Genomic DNA, 20,984 nt, shown 5'->3' with positions numbered 1-20,984 from the left:
GCCTTACATTTAAACAATGCCTTTCACAACCTCAGGACGTCGTTACAGCCAGTGAAGTCCTGTTGAAGTAGTGACTGCTGTAATCTAATGATAGAGAGAGAGTTTGACAAAAATGCTGATTCAGCAGGTGCCAAATTACGATCTTAAGAATTATCTTTCAATATGAAATCTTTCTTTCCATATCTATAAATATCTCATTGTTCATTTGATCCAGGTTCAACAGATGTATACCTGAAATTGAGTGAATAAATTTTATCTCAAATTGTTGATGTAAGAGGGATAAAGCATCCCAAATTCTATGAGGACATCTCACAGCCTTCTCTTTGTTCGAGAGAAGAGTCTCAGCCCGTTCGGCTTCTCCTGGCAATTATAACCTCTCCATTCTCTTGTTCATTGTGAGACCTAACAGCCGAGGAAAAACTTTGATTATTTTTCTTTCTTGGGATGTGGGTGTCACTGGCAAAGCCAGCATTTGCTGCACATCTCTAGTTGCTGTTGATAACTGAGTGGCTTACTATGCCATTCCAGGGGGCAGTTAAGAGTCAAGCTCATTGCTGTGGGTCTGGAGTCACATATAGGCCAGACCAGCTAAGGATAGCAAATTTCTTTCTGAAGGACATTTGTGAACCAGAGGGGTTTTTAACAACGATCAATGATAATTTTGTGGTACTATTGCTGACACTAGCTTTCAGTTCCCAATTTTTAACGATTAGTTGAATTTCAATTCTACCAACTGCTAGGGTGGGATTTGAACCTGTGCCTCCAGGGCATTAGCCTGGGTCTCTAGATTGCAAATCCAATGACATCACTACTGCACCACCATTTTCCCATAAAATGGTTGACAAATTTCTGTTTGGTCTTTGCTCATTTATTAATTCATTCTCTTGATGCGTGCATTGCCTTAACCAGTCGACTACAACTACTCGGTCTCTGTCTATTTAAATGTTGCTCAGTTAAAATTTCAATCATCCCCCTGCTTCGTAGCACACGGGCACTTAGTTGATAACACTCTTCACTCAAGAAATTACAGAAAGAGACAATCTCCTCTTGTATCTTATATCCTGCTATTTTCCTCTGTACCATTTCAAGCTACACAACTGAAACTTGCAGGGAACATTAAAACTGACTGTAAAAGCTTCTATAAATATGTGAAGAGAAAAAGATTAGTGAAGACAAATGTAGGTCCCTTACAATCAGAAATGGGGGAAATTATAATGGGGAACAAAGAAATAGCAGAACAATTAAACACATACTTTGGTTCTGTCTTCACAAAGGAGGATACAAATAACTTCCCAGAAATGTTAGGGAACCAAGGGTCTAATGAGAGGGAGGAACTGAAGGAAATCAGTATTAATAAAAAAATAGTGCTAGAGATATTAATGGGGTTAAAAGCTGACAAATCCCCTGGGCCTTATAATCTACATCCCAGAGTACTAAAGGAAGTGGACCTGGAAATAGTGGATGCATTGGTGGTCATCTTCCAAAATTCTGTAGACTCTGGAGCAGTTCCCACAGATTGGAGGGTGGCAAATGTAACCCCACTATTTAAAAAAGGAGGGAGAGAAAAAACGGAACTACAGACCAGTTAGCCTTACATCAGTAGTGGGGAAAATGCTAGAGTCTACTATAAAGGATGTGATAGCAGAACACCTGGAAAGCATAAACGGGATTGGACAAAGTCAGCATGAGTTTACGAAAGGGAAATCATGCTTAACAAATCTACTGGAGTTTTTTGAGGATGTAACTAGTAGAATAGATAAGGGAGAACCAGTGGATATAGTGTATTTGGATTTTCAGAAAGCTTTTGATAAGGTCCCACATAAGTGGCTACTGTGCAAAATTAAAGCACATGGGATTGGAGGTAATATACTGTCATAGATTGAGAATTAGTTGACAGACAGGAAACAGAGAGTAGGAATAAACGGGTCTTTTTCCGGGTGGCAGGCAGTGACGAGTGGGGTACCACAGGGATCAGTATTTGGGCCCCAGCTATTCACAATATATATTAATGACTTGGGTGAGGGAACTAAATGTAACATTTCCAAGTTTGCAGACGACGCAAAGATGGGGCGGGGGGGAAGTGAGCTGTGAGGAGGATGCAAAGAGGTTCCAATGTGATTTGGACATGTTGGGTGGGTGGGCAAATGCATGGTAGATGCAGTATAACATGGATAAATGTGAGGTTATCCACTTTGTAATAACAGAAAGGCAGATTATTATCTGAATGTGATAGATTGGGAAAGGGGGAGGTGCAGCGCTCCTGGTGTCCTTGTACACCAGTCACTGAAAGCAAGCATTCAGGTGCAGCAAGCAGTTAGGAAGGCAAATGGTATGTTGACCTTCATTACAAGAGGAGCAAGGATGTCTTACTGCGGTTATAAAGGGCCTTGGTGAGACCACATCTGGAGTATTGTGTGCAGTTTTGGTCTCCTTATTTGAGGAAGGATGTCCTTGCCATGGAGGGAGTGCAAAGAAGATTTCTAGGCTGATTCCTGGGATGGCAGGATTGACGTATGAGGAGAGATTGGGTCGACCAGGCCTATATTCACTAGGGTTCAGAAGAATGAGAGGGGATATCATAGAAACCTATAAAATTCTAACAGGACTAGCCAGGCTAGGTGCAGGGAGGATGTTCCCGATGGCTGGGGAGTCCAGAACCAAGGGGTCACAGTCTCAGGATACGGAGTGTGCCATTTAGAACCAAGATGAGAAATTTCTTCACTCAGAGGGTGGTGAACCTGTGGAATTCTCTACCTCAGAAGTCAGTGAAGGCCAAGTCATTACATATCTTCAAGAAGGAGATAGATATATTTCGTAATGCCAAAGGGATCAAGGGATATGGAGGAAAAGCAGGAATAGGGTACTGAATTAGACAATCAGGCATGATCTTTTTTGAATGGCGGAGCAGGCCCGAAGGGCCAAATGGCCTACTCCTGCTATTTTCTATGTTTCTATAAAATAAATAAAATTTGTGACAGTAAAAACGCAATCACCCTCTCGGGGCATTAAACCACATTGACATCATTTAAAGATGACTTCTACAAGTCACCTCATGCTAATTTAAAATAACGTTTGCAATTTGTTTCAGTGCAAACGAGGTAGATTGAAAATTACAATAAAAATATAAGTCCGTGCTGACGGTGAGTCAGATTTGAGTTTCTGATGAAGTAACCACTGAGCTGAAGCTGACGCCGATCAAAGGAGGAAAAACTTCTAAATATAAAAGATGAGCTCAGAAATGTCAGGAGCAGTGCAGATCTGCTCAGTGTCAAACTGTTCCTTTCTTATTCAATAGAGGAAGAAAAGGCATGAACACGTACATTAAAAAAACAACAGTTAACAGGTTTTAAAGGTAGTTTTAGATTGTAACCGTTTCTTAGGAATAATAAAATAATTAATGGTCACAGTCTGGTAGGATATTTCTGGATCGGTGAGGTGTCCCAGAGTCGAATATTCAGATGCCACTCAAAGTCTGCAGGTGAGATTGATGAACAGTTCGTGATGGGTAGGTGTTCAAGGCAATTTGTCTGCAGCAGGTGTCACACAGATCCTTCAGCAAAAGGTTGTAGCAACAGGTCTACTTAAACTTTTAAAGTAGCAGTCTAATAGTCGAAACTTTCTTGAGATTTCAGGAACTTCCAAAAACACAAAAGGCAACAGGATTCACTCTTGAGGCAGAGGTTTTCCAGAGACTGGAAACAATAGGAATTTTGCTACCTTTAACAATGCAGGCTTCCTCTTAGCAAAGGAGTGTTTCTCCACAGAGAGCAGCAATTCCTCCTTCTCTGGGTCCTCTCCGGGGGTCTTTTTTCTCTCTCCAGCCAGAGCACAGCCTCAACTCAAATGTAAGATTCCTTTTTTACAAGAGAGACAAGTATTCCTTTACGGAAGAATTCTTTTTCTGGTCTGGAAACCCAGATCTCCAACAGCAACTGGCTTTTAGCTGCTCAGAGCTCCTTGGTCTCTTTTACACAGCAGAACTGAAACAGAAAGCTTTCAACAGTAAAGTCACAAGACAATTGTAAATCTTTCTGTTGCTTGGATATGAGTTTCACAGCCTGCACTTCAAATAACAAGTCAACATTCAGTCAATGTTTACAGAAAGTCCTTTTTATTCTCAGTCTTAAAAGCACACCGACCTCTTAGTTGAAAAAACTTTTATGACAGCTGGGATAGTAATAGTGTAACGAGCAGAGAAAACACTCAGCAACTCTGGAAACATCTGAGGAGTGAGAAACAAAGTTAATCTTCCAGGTCGATGATCATTCATCAGAGCTGGAGGAGTCAAAGATGTAACAGGTTGAAAACAAGTACAGAGCCGGAGCTAGGGGTGTGAAAGAACAAAAGGGAAAGGCTGTAAAGGTTGCAAAGCATGATGGCTAAACTGACAAAAGCGATGCTGGTACAAAGCTCAATGTGGGTGATAATGGGACAGCTTTTTCTGTCTGCTGTTCAATCTGGAAGAAATATTGCTGCTCATCAACCAATCAGAACTGCTCTGTCAAAGAAGCACACAGGGCCAAATGGCCTCCTCTGTGCTGTACCTTTCTATAATTGTATGTTTCTCAACACCACTGCTGCTGCCTTCACAGTCATTCTATCATCTTACAGCCCATTACAGCCAAATACACTTTCTTGCCTTGTGCTCTGGTATTTTGAGGTTAAGACATCGACACTAAATGACATTTTAAATGATGCCAATCCTTCACTGCAGCTCACCTCATCAAAACATTCACTGTTATCATCGGCCTGTTAGATATCTTCTTGCACTGCAACAATCTTGCTGAACAACATTAGCCTTTCGTAGCTCTGCTTTTCTCACATTGTAAAACCAGTGAGAAAATATGAACAGTCTCAAAGCTAAACAACGTGCAAAAGATTGGAAGGAGAGTGTAAATGTAGATAATTTGCTAATAGGAGCAACTCTTGCACCTTCATGTATTCAGTATCTGGAAGAATCAGGAAGATGAGATCCCGGTGCTTATTTATCCTGTTATCCGCAAAACCCATCGCTTCTCAATGTCCTGCATCTTTCATTCCCAATCCCTGCTTTCCAGGGAAAGCTGGGTTTCATGAATTTGGTGTGTTTGCATCAAGCAGCTAATTCACCTGGGAGCAGGAGGAGCAGAGGGAGCTGGAAGCAAAGCAGTGACGGAAGCAGAAGGAGACCCCACATGAAACTGGCAGAATTTGATGTGTGCCAGTTGTTTCTATTGATGTATGATGGCCATGTGTTGCCTTGCATGTTTCACAGGAGTTGCATTGTTTAGGTTGGTGGGTTTTGGAAATTAAAACTTGTACATCCGCAGCTTGTGGTACCAGTTCACCTCACTGTCTATTTTATGTTCATGTCTACATCACTCAGTGCTGTCATTGCCTGGACAAATCATTTGTGTTCTAACTAAACAGACCATTTTGTACGAAAAACGTCTGTGGTGAAAGTAGACCGAAGGAACATTAAAAGCAGCATGTGTCAGCTAACTTGCCAGGCAGTGCAGTCAATTGCCTGGTGGTCAAGATGTATTTATTGCTTTCATATATAGCAATAAGGAACCAAACAATCTTCAATTGAGTGGTCATAAACTGTGAGTTCTTTATTGGTATAGTAACAGGAGAGCTTGTCTTACACGTAACCAGGTGTCTTGCTCAACTCCAACTAACTGATCACATGCTGTTGTGGCATCACTTCCTATAAAGCTGGGTATAGCATTTACACTGGTAAAGTAATATCACAATAGGTTCCTAGGGATTGCAGCAATGTCAGGTTTCAGTAGTGTAGTGGTAATTGCATTTGCCTCACACACGTAAGGTCCCCATTTAAAACCAGGCAGAAACATTTTCAAATCTTCCTGAACTAATATGAAGAAATATGAACTAATTCACATTGGCCGTTAAAAGTTAACACAACACAATCTCTCAAAGCCCTGTTACATTTGCACATTCTCTGCACAATTGAATTCTGCACAATGCCTTTCACTTGCTCTTGTTTCCAGCCCTGACGGTACAGAAAGCTGCTCAAAACCTGGATATTTCAACTGATTTCTGTTGAGTTGTGTCCGATTATAAAAGAATCCTGCAACACTAGCTAAAATGGCAAGCAACCGGAAGCTCGGGGTCATGCTTGCGGACTGAGCGGAGGTGTTCCACAAAATCTGTGTTTGGTCTCCTCAGTGTAGAGGCGACCACATTGTGAGCAGCAGATACAATATACTAAATTGAAAGAAGTACAAGTAAATCGCTGCCTCACCTGAAAGGAGTGTTTGGTGCCTTGGATGGAGTTTCCGGTTGCTTGCCATTTCAATTCACCACCCTGCTCCTGTGCCCACATTTCTGTCCTTGGCCTGTTCCAGTGAACATCAACGCAAGTTCGAGGAACTGCACCTCATTTTCCAATTAGGCACTCTGCAGCCTTCCGGACTGAACATTGAGTTCAATAATTTCAGAGCGTGACTGGCCCTTTTCTGTTATTATTTTATTTTGTTTTGTTTTACCATTTGTTTACCATGTGCTTACCTTAAACTTGGTTTTTCATGTTTGTGCTTTTTGACAGAGCTGTTCATTATTCTGTCATTAACACTCTCTCTGCACTAATGCTTTGTCTTTCACCACACCATTAGCACACTCTATTTGTTTTTGCCCCATGACCTCCTTGTCAGTTAATCTCTCCTGCCCTCTACCCTATTAACACCTTTCCTTTTATTCTCTCCCCCCACCCCCAACCCCTGCTTCACTTGCTTAAAACCTATTACATTTCTAACCTTTACCAGTTCTGATGAAAGTCACTGACCTGAAACATTAACTCTGCTTCTCTCTCCACAGACGCTGCCAGACCTGCTGAATATTTCAGCACTTTCTGTTTTTCAGATTTCCAGCATCTGCAGTATTTTGATTTTATTTAAGTGTTCACAGTTGTGATGAGTTAAATAACTGATTTCATTAAAATGTTTATCATCTGGAATTGAGTTTATCAATTATAAATTATTTGCTTAAAATAAATCAGTAAATTCAAACAATTTTTAATTAGCCAGAATGTTGTTATAGAAAGGAAAGGATTATGGGATATGAATAGGCTCCTCTTACTTGTGAGGTCTTGTAAAATATGCCAGTTCTGCAGTGAGCCAGTTCTGATGAAGAGGTCTTTGACCTGAAACGTAACTCTGTTTCTCTCACCTGTGCTATGGGCCAAAGAGGCCAGCTCCTTTCTTTGCTGCTCTGCACAACTACGCACCCAATAGGCCTGGCATGATGAGGAGAGACGTCAACAGGATTCCTCATCGGACTATGAGGACGCTGAGGACCTACAATATGAAAGACGCATGGGAGGGCAGCTGGCACCCAGACTCTGCACACAGGGCTAGCAGTGAGGTAGGGATGTACAGCAGTGGCTTATCAGACAAAGGCTGTCTTCACCATAGGAACCGACATGAGCTCTGCAAGCCACACATCACCCTTGCTCACCTGCTGTGCACCAGTCCACATCTGCAGCATCTCTGTGTAAACCATTAGAGGCAGCAGCTGACTGAGCCAATGTCCATGTCACTGCATCTGTGGAGATGCTCATGAGTAATGTGGCATAGCAATGATGTTATTGCACACATTGGCTCTTCTGAAGGGCCAACGGTGCAAAGGGATGTGACATTGGCGCTACATGCTGGCACACATCATTCACACAGAGAAAAGGACACACATGTTGGTGAGGAACATTTAGTGAAAGACGTATTTACTTTGCTGTGACACCCGTGCATTCCCATTTGTGTCAGTGTGTTCTCTGTAAACCTCTGCAATACCTTTTATGGTGTATTTAAGTCTCACATCCTGGAATGTGCAAATTTAAGATTATTCACCCTGATGCAGCACGCCTACAAGAAGGAATGTTACACTTGAGTGGGAGAAGAGGATCACAACTTCACAGGACACTGGGACACAGCAGGGTGAGTATGTGGCAGCAAAGTGGAAAGTGCTGTGGTCACTCAGCAGGTCAGGCAGTATCTGTGGAGAGAGAAGCAGAGCTAACTTTCAGGTCTGTGAACTTAGACAAGTTAACTCTGCTTCTCTCTCCACAGATGCTGCCTGACCTGCTGGATTTCTGCAGCACTTTCTGCTTTGCTGCCAGATTGACAGCAGCCTCACACTTCAGCAGTCAGGTAAGTATTCTTTGACAGCTGTCAGGAAGCAGGTGCTGGGGTGCTTAAATTAGGGCCCCAGTACCTGCTGTACAACTGTCTCTCACAGCGCTGAATGTCCCGCCTCTCCCCACGTAATATGGGGAGGGTGGCTCGGCGCCATGATTCTAATGAGCCCCCGCACATAATATCGCAGGGGCTCGGCGGCGGCTGCTAAATGCTGGCGCGCTGCCGAGTTCAAAGGCCCCCGCCGCAGACGGCGGCGCCCCAATAAAATTCATTCTTCTGTCTCTCTATCTGTCTCGCCGTCTGTCTGACTCTTTGCCTCTCTTTTGCTCTCTGTTTTCCTCTCCTAGGTCACTGTCTGAAATAAAAATCCTCCACCTGGGATCAATGGATGAGCCCTGGTCTGATAACACCGCAATTCTTGATTTGATGCTTCTGTAGGTAATGCACAACTCTGGATTCTGTCAATTTTTTGTTAGTATAGTGTGAGTGTTCCTACATGGGGAATTGTTGCTCGGTATTCCCACATTGGGGGCGGAGTGGGGGTGTGGGGTGTGGTGGTTGCACATTCTCAAAACATCAAGATGTTTCATGGTGCAGCTTCATCTTAAAATACGAAGGGGGAAATTAGAAGAGTAAAATGTGTAAGAGTCTCTTCAAGACTTTTCTTGAGCAGAGACTGTTTCTGCACTAAGTGCCCTCACACTACACAGTGATTGATAATTGTGATTTTAATTTAATTTATTACCGATTTCCTTTCGTGCTGCTCATAACCTATTCAAGGCGGATCCTGTGAAATGTGCAAGGCAACGCAAAGCTGTCATACATCAATAGAAACAACTGGCACACATCAAATTCTGCCAGTACAATGTGGGATCTCCTTCTGCTTCTGTCACTGCTTTTCCTGCAGTTCCCTCTGCTCCTCCAGCTCCCAGGTGAATTAGCTGCTTGATGCAAACACACTGAATTCGTGAAACTCAACATACCCTGGAAAGCAGGGAGTGGGGATGAAAGATCCCAGATGTTAAGAAACAATGGGTTTTGCAGATAACAGGATTAATAGGCTCTGGGACCTCATCTTCCTGCTTCTTCCAGATACTGAATACATGAATGTGCAAGAGTTGTTCCCAGTGCCCATTATCCACAGTCACACTCTTCTTCCAATTTTTTACACGTTGTTTAGTTTTGAAACTGTTCATATTTTCTCACTGGTTTTCATTGTGAAGTGGAGCTACGAGAGGCTAATGTTGCTCAGCAGATTAAAAGCAAAATACTGCGGATGCTGGAAATCTGAAATAAAAACAAGAAATGCTGGAAAAACTCAGCAGGTCTGGCAGCATCTGTGGAGAGTGAAGCAGAGTTAGCTTTTCAGAGTTAACATTAACTCTGCTTCTCTCTCCACAGATGCTGCCAGACCTGCTGAGTGTTTCCAGCATTTCTTGTTTTTATTTGCTCAGCAGATGTAGTGCAAGAAGATATCTATCGGGCCGATGATAACAGTGAATGTTTTGATGTGGTGAGCTGCAGTGAAGGATTGGCACCATTTAAAATGTCATTTAGTGTCGATGTCTTAACCTCAAAATACCAGAGCACAAGGCAAGAAAGTGTATTTGGCTGTAATGGGCTGTAAGATGATAGAATGACTGTGAAGGCAGCAGCAGTGGTGTTGAGAAACATACAATTATAGAAAGGTACAGCATAGAGGAGGCCATTCGGCCCTGTGTGCTTCTTTTGACAGAGCAGTTCTGATTGGTTGATCAGGAGCAATATTTCTTCCAGATTGAACAGCAGACAGAAAAAGCTGTCCCATTATCACCCACATTTTGCCTTGCACCAGCATCTCTTCTGTCAGTTTATCCGTCATGCCTTGCAACTTATCACAGCCCTTCCCTTTTGTTCTTTCACTCCTCTAGTTCCGCCTTTGTACTTGTTTTCAACCTGTTACATCTCTGCCTTCTCCAGCTCTGATGAATGATCATCGACCTGGAAGATTAACTTTGTTTCTCACTCCTCAGATGTTTGCAGAGATGCTGAGTGTTTTCTCTGCCCTTTATACTATTACTATCTCTGTCAATATTAGGATATTTAAAATCCCCCATTATAGCAGCTCTATAATCCCAACAGCTCTCTGTAATTTCCTTGCATATTTATTCTTCTCTATCTTTCTGACTAGTTTGTGGCCTCTGGAATACACTCAGCAACGGAATGGTACATCTATTCTTTCTTAGCTCTAATAATATAGATTCTGTTCTTAATCCTTCTAAACCATTCTCCTTAATCAATACTGCTACCCTTCCTCCTTTCTTTCCTGCCCTATCTTTCCTGAACACTTTGTATCCAGGAATATTTAATACCCAGTTCTGTCCTTTTTTGAGCCGTGTCTCTGCTATTGCCACAACATCATATTTCCACATGGATATCTGTCCCTGCAGTTAACAACCTTATTTACCACACTCCACGCATTTACATATTTTCATAGTAAACCTAATTTAGACCTTATTACATTCCCTTTTACTCTAACCCTACCTAATACCTTACTTTTCGTACTGTAATATTATATGTTTCTACCAATTCTCTGTGCACCTTGGTTTTCCTCTCTAACATTACCATCTGGTTTCCACACCCCTGCAAAGTTAGATTAAACTTTACCCAATAGCAGTTGCAAACCGTCCCGTAAGGACGTTGTTCTGGCTCAATTCAGTGCAACCCATCTAGTGCCATCTCACCCAGAACCGGTTCCAATGACCCATGAATCTAAAGGCAGTCTTCTACACCATCTCTTCAGCCATGGCATTCATGTGTCATATCCTCCTACTTCTATTCTCACTAGTACATGGTACTGGGACTAACCTGGAGATTATTATCTTTGAGTTCCTGCTTGCTAGTTTCTCCCTCAACTCTGCCCGTAGGACCTCATCCCTTTTTCTACCTATGTCGTTGGTACTGATTTAGGCAATGACTGCTGGCTGTCATCCTTGACCCTGGCACCAGGGAGGCAACAAACCATCCTGGATTCACATCTGAGGCCACAGAAATGCCTGTTTGATCCCCTAACTATTGAGTCCCCTATCATTATAGCATTTCCAATCTTCCTCCTGGCCCACTGTACAGCTGAGCCAGCCGTGGTGCTATGGACAAGGCCCAGAGGAGCCATCACTCTCACTGGAACTGAATACTGATTGAAGAGTGAGATGCACTCAGGGGACTCCTGCACTATCTGCCTTGTCCTCCTTGACTGCCTACATTCCCTCTTTGCTTGCATACCCTTCAGAGGTGGGATGACCCCCTCTATAAATGCACTATCCATGAAACTCTCATTCTTGTGGATGTGCCACAGTGATGCCAGCTGCTGCTGAAGCTCCAAAACCCAGAGCTGGATCGCCTCCAGCTAATGACACATCCTGTACATGTGGTTGTCCAGGCCACAAGAAGCAGCCCAGAGATCCAAAGTGGAACAGGATACGCACTCCACGGGTCTGAGCTGCCCTGCCATGCCTCTATATATTAGATTATTAAACGAACAAATTAAATACATAAAGACTCACCACCATCACTCACCATTCAGCAGCTTCTCTGCTGACATCACTTTATCTTACAGGGAGGTTAACTGAAATGTTCTTACTGAACTCTTATGATGTAAAAACCTTAGATTTTAATTCACTGAAATTTCAGACTTCTTTACTTTTACTATCTCCTATTATTTAATTTTAACATAATCCCCTCGATCTGATTGATGAATCGAGCATTGATTTTAATTAGATGATAAATTATCAAAGTGGTTTTGTTTTTATACTAATTAATGGATGATGTTTTACTTTATAGTTGATCAATTTAGATTAAATTAAAAACTTAGCAGTGTGCTCACTCCAAGTGGCTCCCAACCTGTGATTCCACCTCACAATTATTTTTCTGTTTTCTCCACTTCTGATTCACCAATCACAGCCCAATCTGCTGCTGAGCTGCTTCACACCACTCCCAGACTTTAAAATCTGTCCTCCAGGTGAGGCTCAAACTCATAACCTCAGCATAACTTGCTAACTGTACTGCTGTATAAGTAACCAATTGCACCAGTGCAATTACACAATTGCAGTGAGAAAATGGAAAACTACAGACCAGTTAGCTGAACATCAGTCATCAGGAAAATGCTGAAATCTATGATTAAGTAAGTCTTAACAAGCACTTAGAAAATCATAGTTTGATCAGACAAAGTCAACATGGTTTTTATGTAAAGGAAATCGTGTTTGACAAATTTATTAGAGTTTTTTGAGGCTGTAACTGGAAGGGTAGATAAAGGGGAACCAGTAGATGTAGTATAATTGGATTTCCAAAAGGCATTTGCTAAGGTGCCACACAGAAAATTAACACACTAGATAAGGGGTCATGGATAGAGGATTGGTTAACAGACAGGAAGCAGAGACTGGGCAGGCTGTGACTAGTGGACTGTCACAAGGATCAGTTCTCGGCCCTCAGCTATTTACAATCCCAACAGTGTGGTGGCAGTAGATTCAGTTGTAGTTTTGAATGAGAATTGGTGTGCACCATCATAGATGCCAGCCTTCAGACAATTCAATTCAAAAGGATATAACTGCATTGGAAGCAGTTCAGAGAAGGCTCACTTGACTGATTCCTGGGATGAGAGGGTTATCTTATGAGGAAAGGTTGGCTCGGTATTCATTGGAGTTTAGAAGGATGAGAGGTGATCTTATTGAAACATATAAGATCCTGAGTGGACTTGACAGGGTGGACGTTGAAAGGATGTTTCCCCTTGTGGGAGAGACTAAAACTATGGGGCACAGTTGAAAAATAAGGGGTCTCCCATTTAAGACAGAGATGAGGAGAATTCTTTTTTCTCTCAGAGAGTTGTGAGTCTATGGAACTCTCTTCCCCGGAGAGTGGTGGAGGTAGGGTCATTGAATATTTTTAAGACAGAGGTAGACAGATTCTTGACAAACAAGGGAGTCAAAAGGGATCGGGGGTAGGCAGGAAAGTGGAATTGAGTCCACAAGCAGATCAGCCATGATCTTATCGAATGGTGGAGCAGGCTCGAGGGGTCGAATAGCCCACTCTTGCTCCTAGTTCATGTGTTTATATATATAATATATATATTTTCATTAACTCCACTTAATATCAAGAAACGGCTGAAGGCATTGGATACAGCAAAGGCTATTGATGCTGACAAAATCCCTGCTGTCGTTTTGAAGACTTGTGGTCCAAAATTAGCTGTGTCCTTAGACAAGCTGTTCCTGTACAGCTACAACAGAGGCATCAACCCAACAATGTGGAACGTTACACAGGTATATTCTGTCCACAAAAAGCAGGAGAAATTTAATCCGGCAATTACTGCCCCATCAGTCTACTCTCGATTATCTGCAAAGTGATGGAAGATGAAATTGACAGTGCTATCAAGCGGCACTTACTCAGCAATAACCTGCTCACCGATGCTCAGTTTGGGTTCTGCCAAAGCCACCCAGCTCCTGGCCTCATTAGACTTGGTCCAAACATGGACAAAAGAACTGAATTCCAGAGGTGAGGTGAGAGTGACTGCCCTTGATATCAAGGCAGCATTTGACTGAGTATGGCATCAAGGAGCGCTAGCACAATTGAAGTCATTGGAAATCAGGGAGAAAACTTGTCTGACTGGAGTCATACCCAGCACAAAGGAAGATGGTTGTTGTTGTTGGAGGCCAATCATCTCAGCTCCAGGACATCACTGCAGGAGTTCCTCAGGGTAGTGTCCTAGGCCCAACCATCTTCAACTGCTTTATCAATGAGCTTCCCTCCATCATAAGGTCAGAATTAGGGATATTCGCTGATGCTTGCACAGTGTTCAGTACCATTCGCTAGTCCTCACATACTAAAGCAGTCCATGCCTGCATACAGCAAGATGTGGACAACATGATAAGTGGCAAGTAACATTTGCACACTCAAATGCCAGGCAAAGACAATATCCAACAAGAGAGAATCCAACCATTTCCCCTTGATATTCAATAGCATTACCATTGCTGAATCCCCACCATCAACATCCTGGGGTCACCCTTGACCAGAAACCTAACTGATCCAGCGATATATATACTGTGGCTGGTCACAGCAGGTCAGAGGCTGGGAATTCTGCAGCAAATAACTCATCTCCTGATTCCCCAAAGCCTGTCCATCATCTACAAGACAGAACTCATGAGTCTGATGGAATACTCTTCACTTGCCTGAATAAATTCAGCTCCAACAACAATCAAACAGTTCGACACCATTCAAGACAAAGCGGCCTACTTGATCGGCACCACATCCTCCACCTTAAACATTCACTCCCTCCACCACCGGCGCACAGTGGCAGCAGTGTGTACCATGTAAAAGTTGCACTGCAGCAACTTGCCAAGGCTCCTTCAACAACACCTTCCAAACCTGTGACCTCCACCACCTAGAAGGACAAGAGCAGTAGATGCATGGGAACACCACCACCTATATGTCTCCTTCCAAGTCATACACAGCCCTGACTGGGAAGTATATCACTATTCCTTCACTGTCCCTCGGTCAATATTCTTGAACTCCCTCCCTAACAGCACTGTAGATGTACCTACACCACATGGACTGCAGCAGTTCAATAAAGCTGCTCACCACCACCTTCTCAAGGGCAATTAGGGATGGACAATAAATGGTGGTCTTGCCAGGGATGCTCACATCCCAAGAATGAATTGGAAAAAATGGGTAATTATCTGAAAAGAAAAAATTTGCAGTGCTATGTGGAAAAGGCGGATGTGTGGGAGAAGCTGAGTTGCTGTTGCAGAGATACAAAGGGCTGAATGACCTCCATCGGTGCTGTGACCATTCTATGATTCTATTCTATTCTGTTATATAACGGAGAAGTTGCTACAGCTACACAATGTCCTGTTTAGACGACACCTGGAGTAAAGTGTATAGTTCTGGACATGGCACCTTATAAAGATACACATTGGCCTTGGAAACAGGGCAGTGAAGATCCACCAGAATGTAACCAAGGCTCTAATGGTTAAATTATGAGGTGAGATTAAATAAAGGATGCTTGTATTCCTTGGAATATAGGAGGCTAAAGGGAGATTTGAATGAGGTTTTTCAGCATTTGGAAATGAATTAGTCGGGTAAATTGAGAAAAACTTTTTCACTTGATCATTGTGGACAGGACAGTTACTGAGAAAAATGGTTGATAACTTTAAATGGTGTGGGAGCATTCCTGTTCTCCTATGATACACAATCTCTCATTAATCTACCTGTTTAAAGGTATTGAGAGGGTTTCAGAGCACAGGTACTGAAAAATCTCTATCTCCCATTTTACACATTGGTTGTTTTAAACATGGTACATTGTGCTCTCATCTTGAAATGAGATTGTTTCAATATTCAAAACAAATTGAATTCCAAACCAGATGGACAAACAATGGAAAGCAAGTCAGTGGCTAACACAATCCCATGATATTCATTTTCAGATACATAACAGTAAGTTTTTAGATAATGTGAATGATTTTGCATTGATGAGATTTGGAAGATGTTACTTGTATCTCTGACTTTCTTCTATTTATGAAACTTTCTGGCAGCAGAACTAAGCCTCATTTCAACCGGGGGAAAACATACCCATCAGGTATTCGCTTTTCCTCAGCTCCACAGTGAGTGAGACAAGGACAAGCAGCTATATTTTGCCCCGCACTGTCCAATCACCCACTGTCAGCAGTAAGTGACAACTGCAGCCTCAATCAGTCGGTTACTGGCAGTTCCTGGGATGCAAAATACTACAACGCGGGACAAATCTCTCCATACACTGAGCACAGACTCAGGAAAACACAGGCAGATTCTATCCTGGTCACTAAACCTCTGAGCAGCTCTTACAGAATACCTGAGTGAGTGAAACTTTCTTTAAGCTTCAATGGAGAAACTCCGGCTGAAACAACTTGTTTGAACTTGCTCCTCGTGAACATTTCTTCTCATGTGAATGGGGCAAAAATCCTTTTAAATGTAACAACAGCTGCAGCAGATTCTTGGTGTTCGAAGCAGCTTTCTAACCCAGCTGTTAAAATACAGCCTGCAATATGAGAAGGGGTAAAAGTTCATGACATGCAGCACAGAAAAAGCTATTTAAGTTTTGACTGTCACTCACAAACATATTAGCATTTCGTTCATCAGTAACAGAAATTCATGGGTTTATTGATGCCGATTGTCATAATTATTTACCGTCTCACAGAGTTGCTAAGAGTATTTTGGCTCCCTTAAAGATGGACAAAGGCGATACTGTAATTGAGGCTAAGGAAATGGCAGACATGATAAATAATCACTTTGTATCAGTCTTCATAGTAGAGTAACAGGAAAAACTAACAATGAGACAATGAAAACAAGATGCACTGCCGGTCTGATCAATGTCAAACCGCTCCTTTCATATTCAGCAGAGGAAGAAGACATGAACGGGATTTAGGCACCAGTATGCTGCATAACTAGAAGGAAGAAAGGTACAAATACCACTAATACCTACATTCCAAATCGATTCGCTGTAAAATTCTTTCATTTTATTTAAAAGCTGACTGTTTTTTGTCTGAAAATGAGCACCATAAGATTTCCGAAGAAGGGTCACTGACCCGAAACGTTAACTCTGCTTCTCTTTCCACAGATGCTGCCAGACCTGCTGAGTGATTCCAGCATTTCTTGTTTTTGTTTCAGATAGCAGTTCCGAAGAAGGGTCACTGACCTGAAACGTTAACTCTGCTTCTCTTTCCACAGATGCTGCCAGACCTGCTGAGTGATTCCAGCATTTCTTGTTTTTGTACCATAAGATTTCTGTTATGTACTGACTTGTTTTCCTTTGTTTACCCATCAGGTTTGCAATTCAATTTGTTTAGTTTAGTTTAGTTTAGAGATACAGCACTGAAACAGGCCCTTCGGCCCACTGAGTCTGTGCCGACCATCAACCACCCATTTATACTAATGCTACACTAATTCCATATTCCTACCACATCCCCACCTGTCCTTATATTTCCCTACCACCTACCTATACTAGGGGCAATTTATAATGGCCAATTAACCTATCAACCAGCAAGTCTTTGGCTGTGGGAGGAAACCGGAGCACCCGATGAAAACCCACGCAGTCACAGGGAGAACTTGCAAACTCCGCACAGGCAGTACCCAGAATCGAACCCGGGTCCCTAGAGCTGTGAGTATGCAGTGCTAACCACTGCACCACTGTGCCGCCCCACTTTCATAATGAGGAGAGGAAGATGAGACATGATAGGGATTTAGGCACCAGTGTAACTAGAAGAAAGAAAGGCACAAATACAAGTAACACCTACTTTCCAAATAGTTTCAGTGTAAAATTCTTTCATTTTATTTAAAAGCTGACTGTTGCATCTGAAAATGAGCACCATGAGATTTGAGTTACATATACTGACTTGTTTTCCTTTGTTTACCATGAGGTTTGCAATTGAATTTGTGTTGGCTATTGACGAGAATCTAATTTCAAGATGAGGGTACAAATATAAATATATTAATATGAAGTATTGTACCTATCATAACCTCTGCATCACCAACTCGTTCTTTCACACTAAACCCTGTCACCAGGTTTCTTGGAGGCACCCAAGATCACGCCGTTGGCACCAGCTGGACCTCATCGTCACAAGGCAAGCCTCTCTATACTGCGTTCAAATCACACGCAGCTTCCACAGTGCGGACTGCGACACCGACCACTCCCTGGTGTGCAGCAAGGTTAGCCTCAAACCAAAGAAGCTGCATCACTCCAAGCAGAAGGGCCGCCCACGCATCAACACTAGCAGAATTTCTCATCCACAGCTGTTACGTAAGTTTCTAAATTCACTCGAAAAAGCCCTTCAAACCACTCCCACAGGGGATGCAGAAACCAAGTGGGCCCACATCAGAGACGCCATCTATGAGTCAGCAATGACCACCTATGGCAAACGTGTGAAGCAGAATGCAGACTGGTTTCAATCTCACTTTGAAGAGCTGGAACCTGTCATAGCCGCTAAGCGCATTGCACTGTTCAACTACAAGAAAGCCCCCAGCGAGTAAACATCCGTAGCACTTAAAGCAGCCAGAAGCGCTGCACAAAGAACAGCCAGGCGCTGTGCAAATGACTACTGGCAACACCTATGCCGTCATATTCAGCTAGCCTCTGACACTGGAAATATCAGAGGAATGTATGATGGCATTAAGAGGGCTTTTGGGCCAACCATCATGAAGATTTCCCCCCTCAAATCTAAATCAGGGGACACAATCACTGACCAACGCAAGCAAATGGACCGCTGGGTGGAACACTACCTAGAACTGTACTCCAGGGAAACTGTTGTCACTGAGACCGCCCTCAATGGAGCCCAGTCTCTGCCAGTCATGGATGAGCTGGACGTACAGCCAACAAAATCGGAACTCAGTGATGCCATTGATTCTCTAGCCAGCGGAAAAGCCCCTGGGAAGGACGGCATTACCCCTGTAATAATCAAGAGTGCCAAGCCTGCTATACTTTCAACACTGTACGAACTGCTTTGCCTGTGCTGGGATGAGGGAGCAGTACCACAGGACATGCGCAATGCCAATATCATCACCCTGTATAAGAGCAAGGGTGACCGCGGTGACTGCAACAACTACCGTGGAATCTCCCTGCTCAGCACAGTGGGGAAAGTCTTTGCTCGAGTCGCTTTAAACAGGCTCCAGAAGCTGGCTGAGCGTGTCTATCCTGAGGCACAGTGTGGCTTTCGAGCACAGAGATCCACCTTTGACATGCTGTTCTCCCTGCACCAGCTACAGGAGAAGTGCCGCGAACAACAGATGCCACTCTATGTTGCTTTCATTGATCTCACCAAAGCCTTTGACCTTGTCAGCAGACGTGGTCTCTTCAGACTGCTAGAAAAGATTGGATGCCCACCAAAGCTACTAAGTATCATCACCTCATTCCATGACAATATGAAAGGCACAATTCAGCATAGCGGCGCCTCATCAGACCCCTTTCCTATCCTGAGTGGCGTGAAACAGGGCTGTGTTCTCGCACCTACACTGTTTGGGATCTTCTTCTCCCTGCTGCTCTCTCATGCGTTCAAGTCTTCAGAAGAAGGAATTTTCCTCCACACAAGATCAGGGGGCAGGTTGTTCAACCTTGCCCGTCTAAGAGCGAAGACCAAAGTACGGAAAGTCCTCATCAGGGAACTCCTCTTTGCTGATGATGCTGCATTAACATCTCACACTGAAGAGTGTCTGCAGAGACTCATCGACAGGTTTGCGGCTGCCTGCACCGAATTTGGCCTAACCATCAGCCTCAAGAAAACGAACATCATGGGACAGGACGTCACAAATGCCCCATCCATAAATATCGGCGACCACACTCTGGAAATGGTTCAAAAGTTCACCTACCTAGGCTCAACTATCATCAGTAACCTGTCTCTCGATGCAGAAATCAACAAGCGCATGGGAAAGGCGTCCGCTGCTATGCCCAGACTGGCCAAGAGAGTGTGGGAAAATGGCTCACTGACACAGAACACAAAAGTCCAAGTGTATCAAGCCTGTGTCCTCAGTACCTTGCTCTACGGCAGCGAGGCCTGGACAACGTACGTCAGCCAAGAGCGACGTCTCAATTCATTCCATCTTCGCTGCCTCCGGAGAATCCTTGGCATCAGGTGGCAGGACCGTATCTCCAACACTGAAGTCCTCAACATCCCCAGCATATACACCCTACTAAGCCAGCAGCGCCTGAGATGGCTTGGCCATGTGAGCGGCATGGAAGATGGCAGGATCCCCAAGGACACATTGTACAGAGAGCTCGTCACTGGTATCAGACCCACCGGCCATCCTTGTCTCCTCTTTAAAGACGTCTGCAAATGCGACATGAAGTCCTGTGACATTGATCACAAGTCGTGGGAGTCAGTTGCCAGCGATCGCCAGAGCTGGTGGGCAACCATAAAGGCGGGGCTAAAGTGTGGCGAGTCAAAGAGACTTAGCAGTTGGCAGGAAAAAAGACAGAAGCGCAAGGAGAGAGCCAACTGCGTAACAGCCCTGTCAACAAATTTTATCTGCAGCACCTGTGGAACAGTCTGCCACTCTAGAATTGGCCTTTATAGCCACTCCAGGCGCTGCTTCACAAACCACTGACCACCTCCAGGCGCTTACCCATTGTCTCTCGAGACAAGGGGGCCAAAGATCAGAAGTATTGAATCCCAGAACAAAGATGGATTGCAACATTTGGAAGGAGGTGCAGCTAAGAACTGGAAGATGGGAATGATGTTATTGATGATTGCGTGGAATGCATTGCACCCTTGGGCTATCATTGGTCGATTTCCTTCTGCGCTTTGAAATTCAGAAGATGGTGAACCACCAGGTGGAAACCAACAGTTGTCTCACTGTTAGAAGGGATATGCCTCATAATCAACACAGTGTAACCCTGCAAACATTTTGGTGGATCTGTACTGCCCTGTTTCCAAGGCCAGTATGTATCCCTTATAAAATGCCATTCCTAGAACTATACACAGTACTTCAGGTGGGGTCTAAACAGGACATTGTATAGCTGTAGCAAAACTGTGCCTCCTTTATATAACTACCTCTGTAACAAATTGTACAGCTAGGGTAATTACATTGTACGTAGCAACTCAGCAAAATAAAAACTTGTTTGATCAGAATAAACCATTTAAAAACTCGAATGTGAACAAATTCCATCAATAACTATTGAAAAAAAAGCAATCCAAACCTTTCCAAGAATCCCGACCCCAACTCTTGGTGTCATTGTCTCCGGGAATCTTTGTCAAGGATCGCACACTGTGCATTGACACTGCAGCAGCTCCTGCACCTCTTTCAATATTATTTCTCTTAACTGGCAGTTTTCAAAAAGGGAGTTAGATAATTGCTACAAAGGGG

General features: G+C 43.4%; 1 protein-coding gene and 1 long non-coding RNA gene across 2 annotated transcripts in view; both read left to right on the top strand.

The window, feature by feature from the left end:
- The window catches only part of LOC137347824 (zinc finger protein 271-like), a 179,512-nt gene that overhangs the window by 139,460 nt on the left and 19,068 nt on the right, over nt 1–20,984 (top strand). The gene's annotated exons all lie outside the window — the stretch shown is intronic.
- The window catches only part of LOC137347827 (uncharacterized), a 46,121-nt gene that overhangs the window by 24,140 nt on the left and 997 nt on the right, over nt 1–20,984 (top strand). Inside the window, exon 2 of the long non-coding RNA XR_010969023.1 lies at nt 17,694–17,928. This is a non-coding gene — a long non-coding RNA (uncharacterized lncRNA). The remainder of the gene's footprint in view (nt 1–17,693; nt 17,929–20,984) is intronic.

Source organism: Heterodontus francisci, chromosome 32, assembly GCF_036365525.1.
Source record: "Heterodontus francisci isolate sHetFra1 chromosome 32, sHetFra1.hap1, whole genome shotgun sequence".
Lineage (NCBI taxonomy): Eukaryota > Metazoa > Chordata > Chondrichthyes > Heterodontiformes > Heterodontidae > Heterodontus > Heterodontus francisci.
The sequence above is the reverse complement of the archived record's forward strand: the minus strand, read 5'-3'. Positions and strand labels throughout refer to the sequence as shown.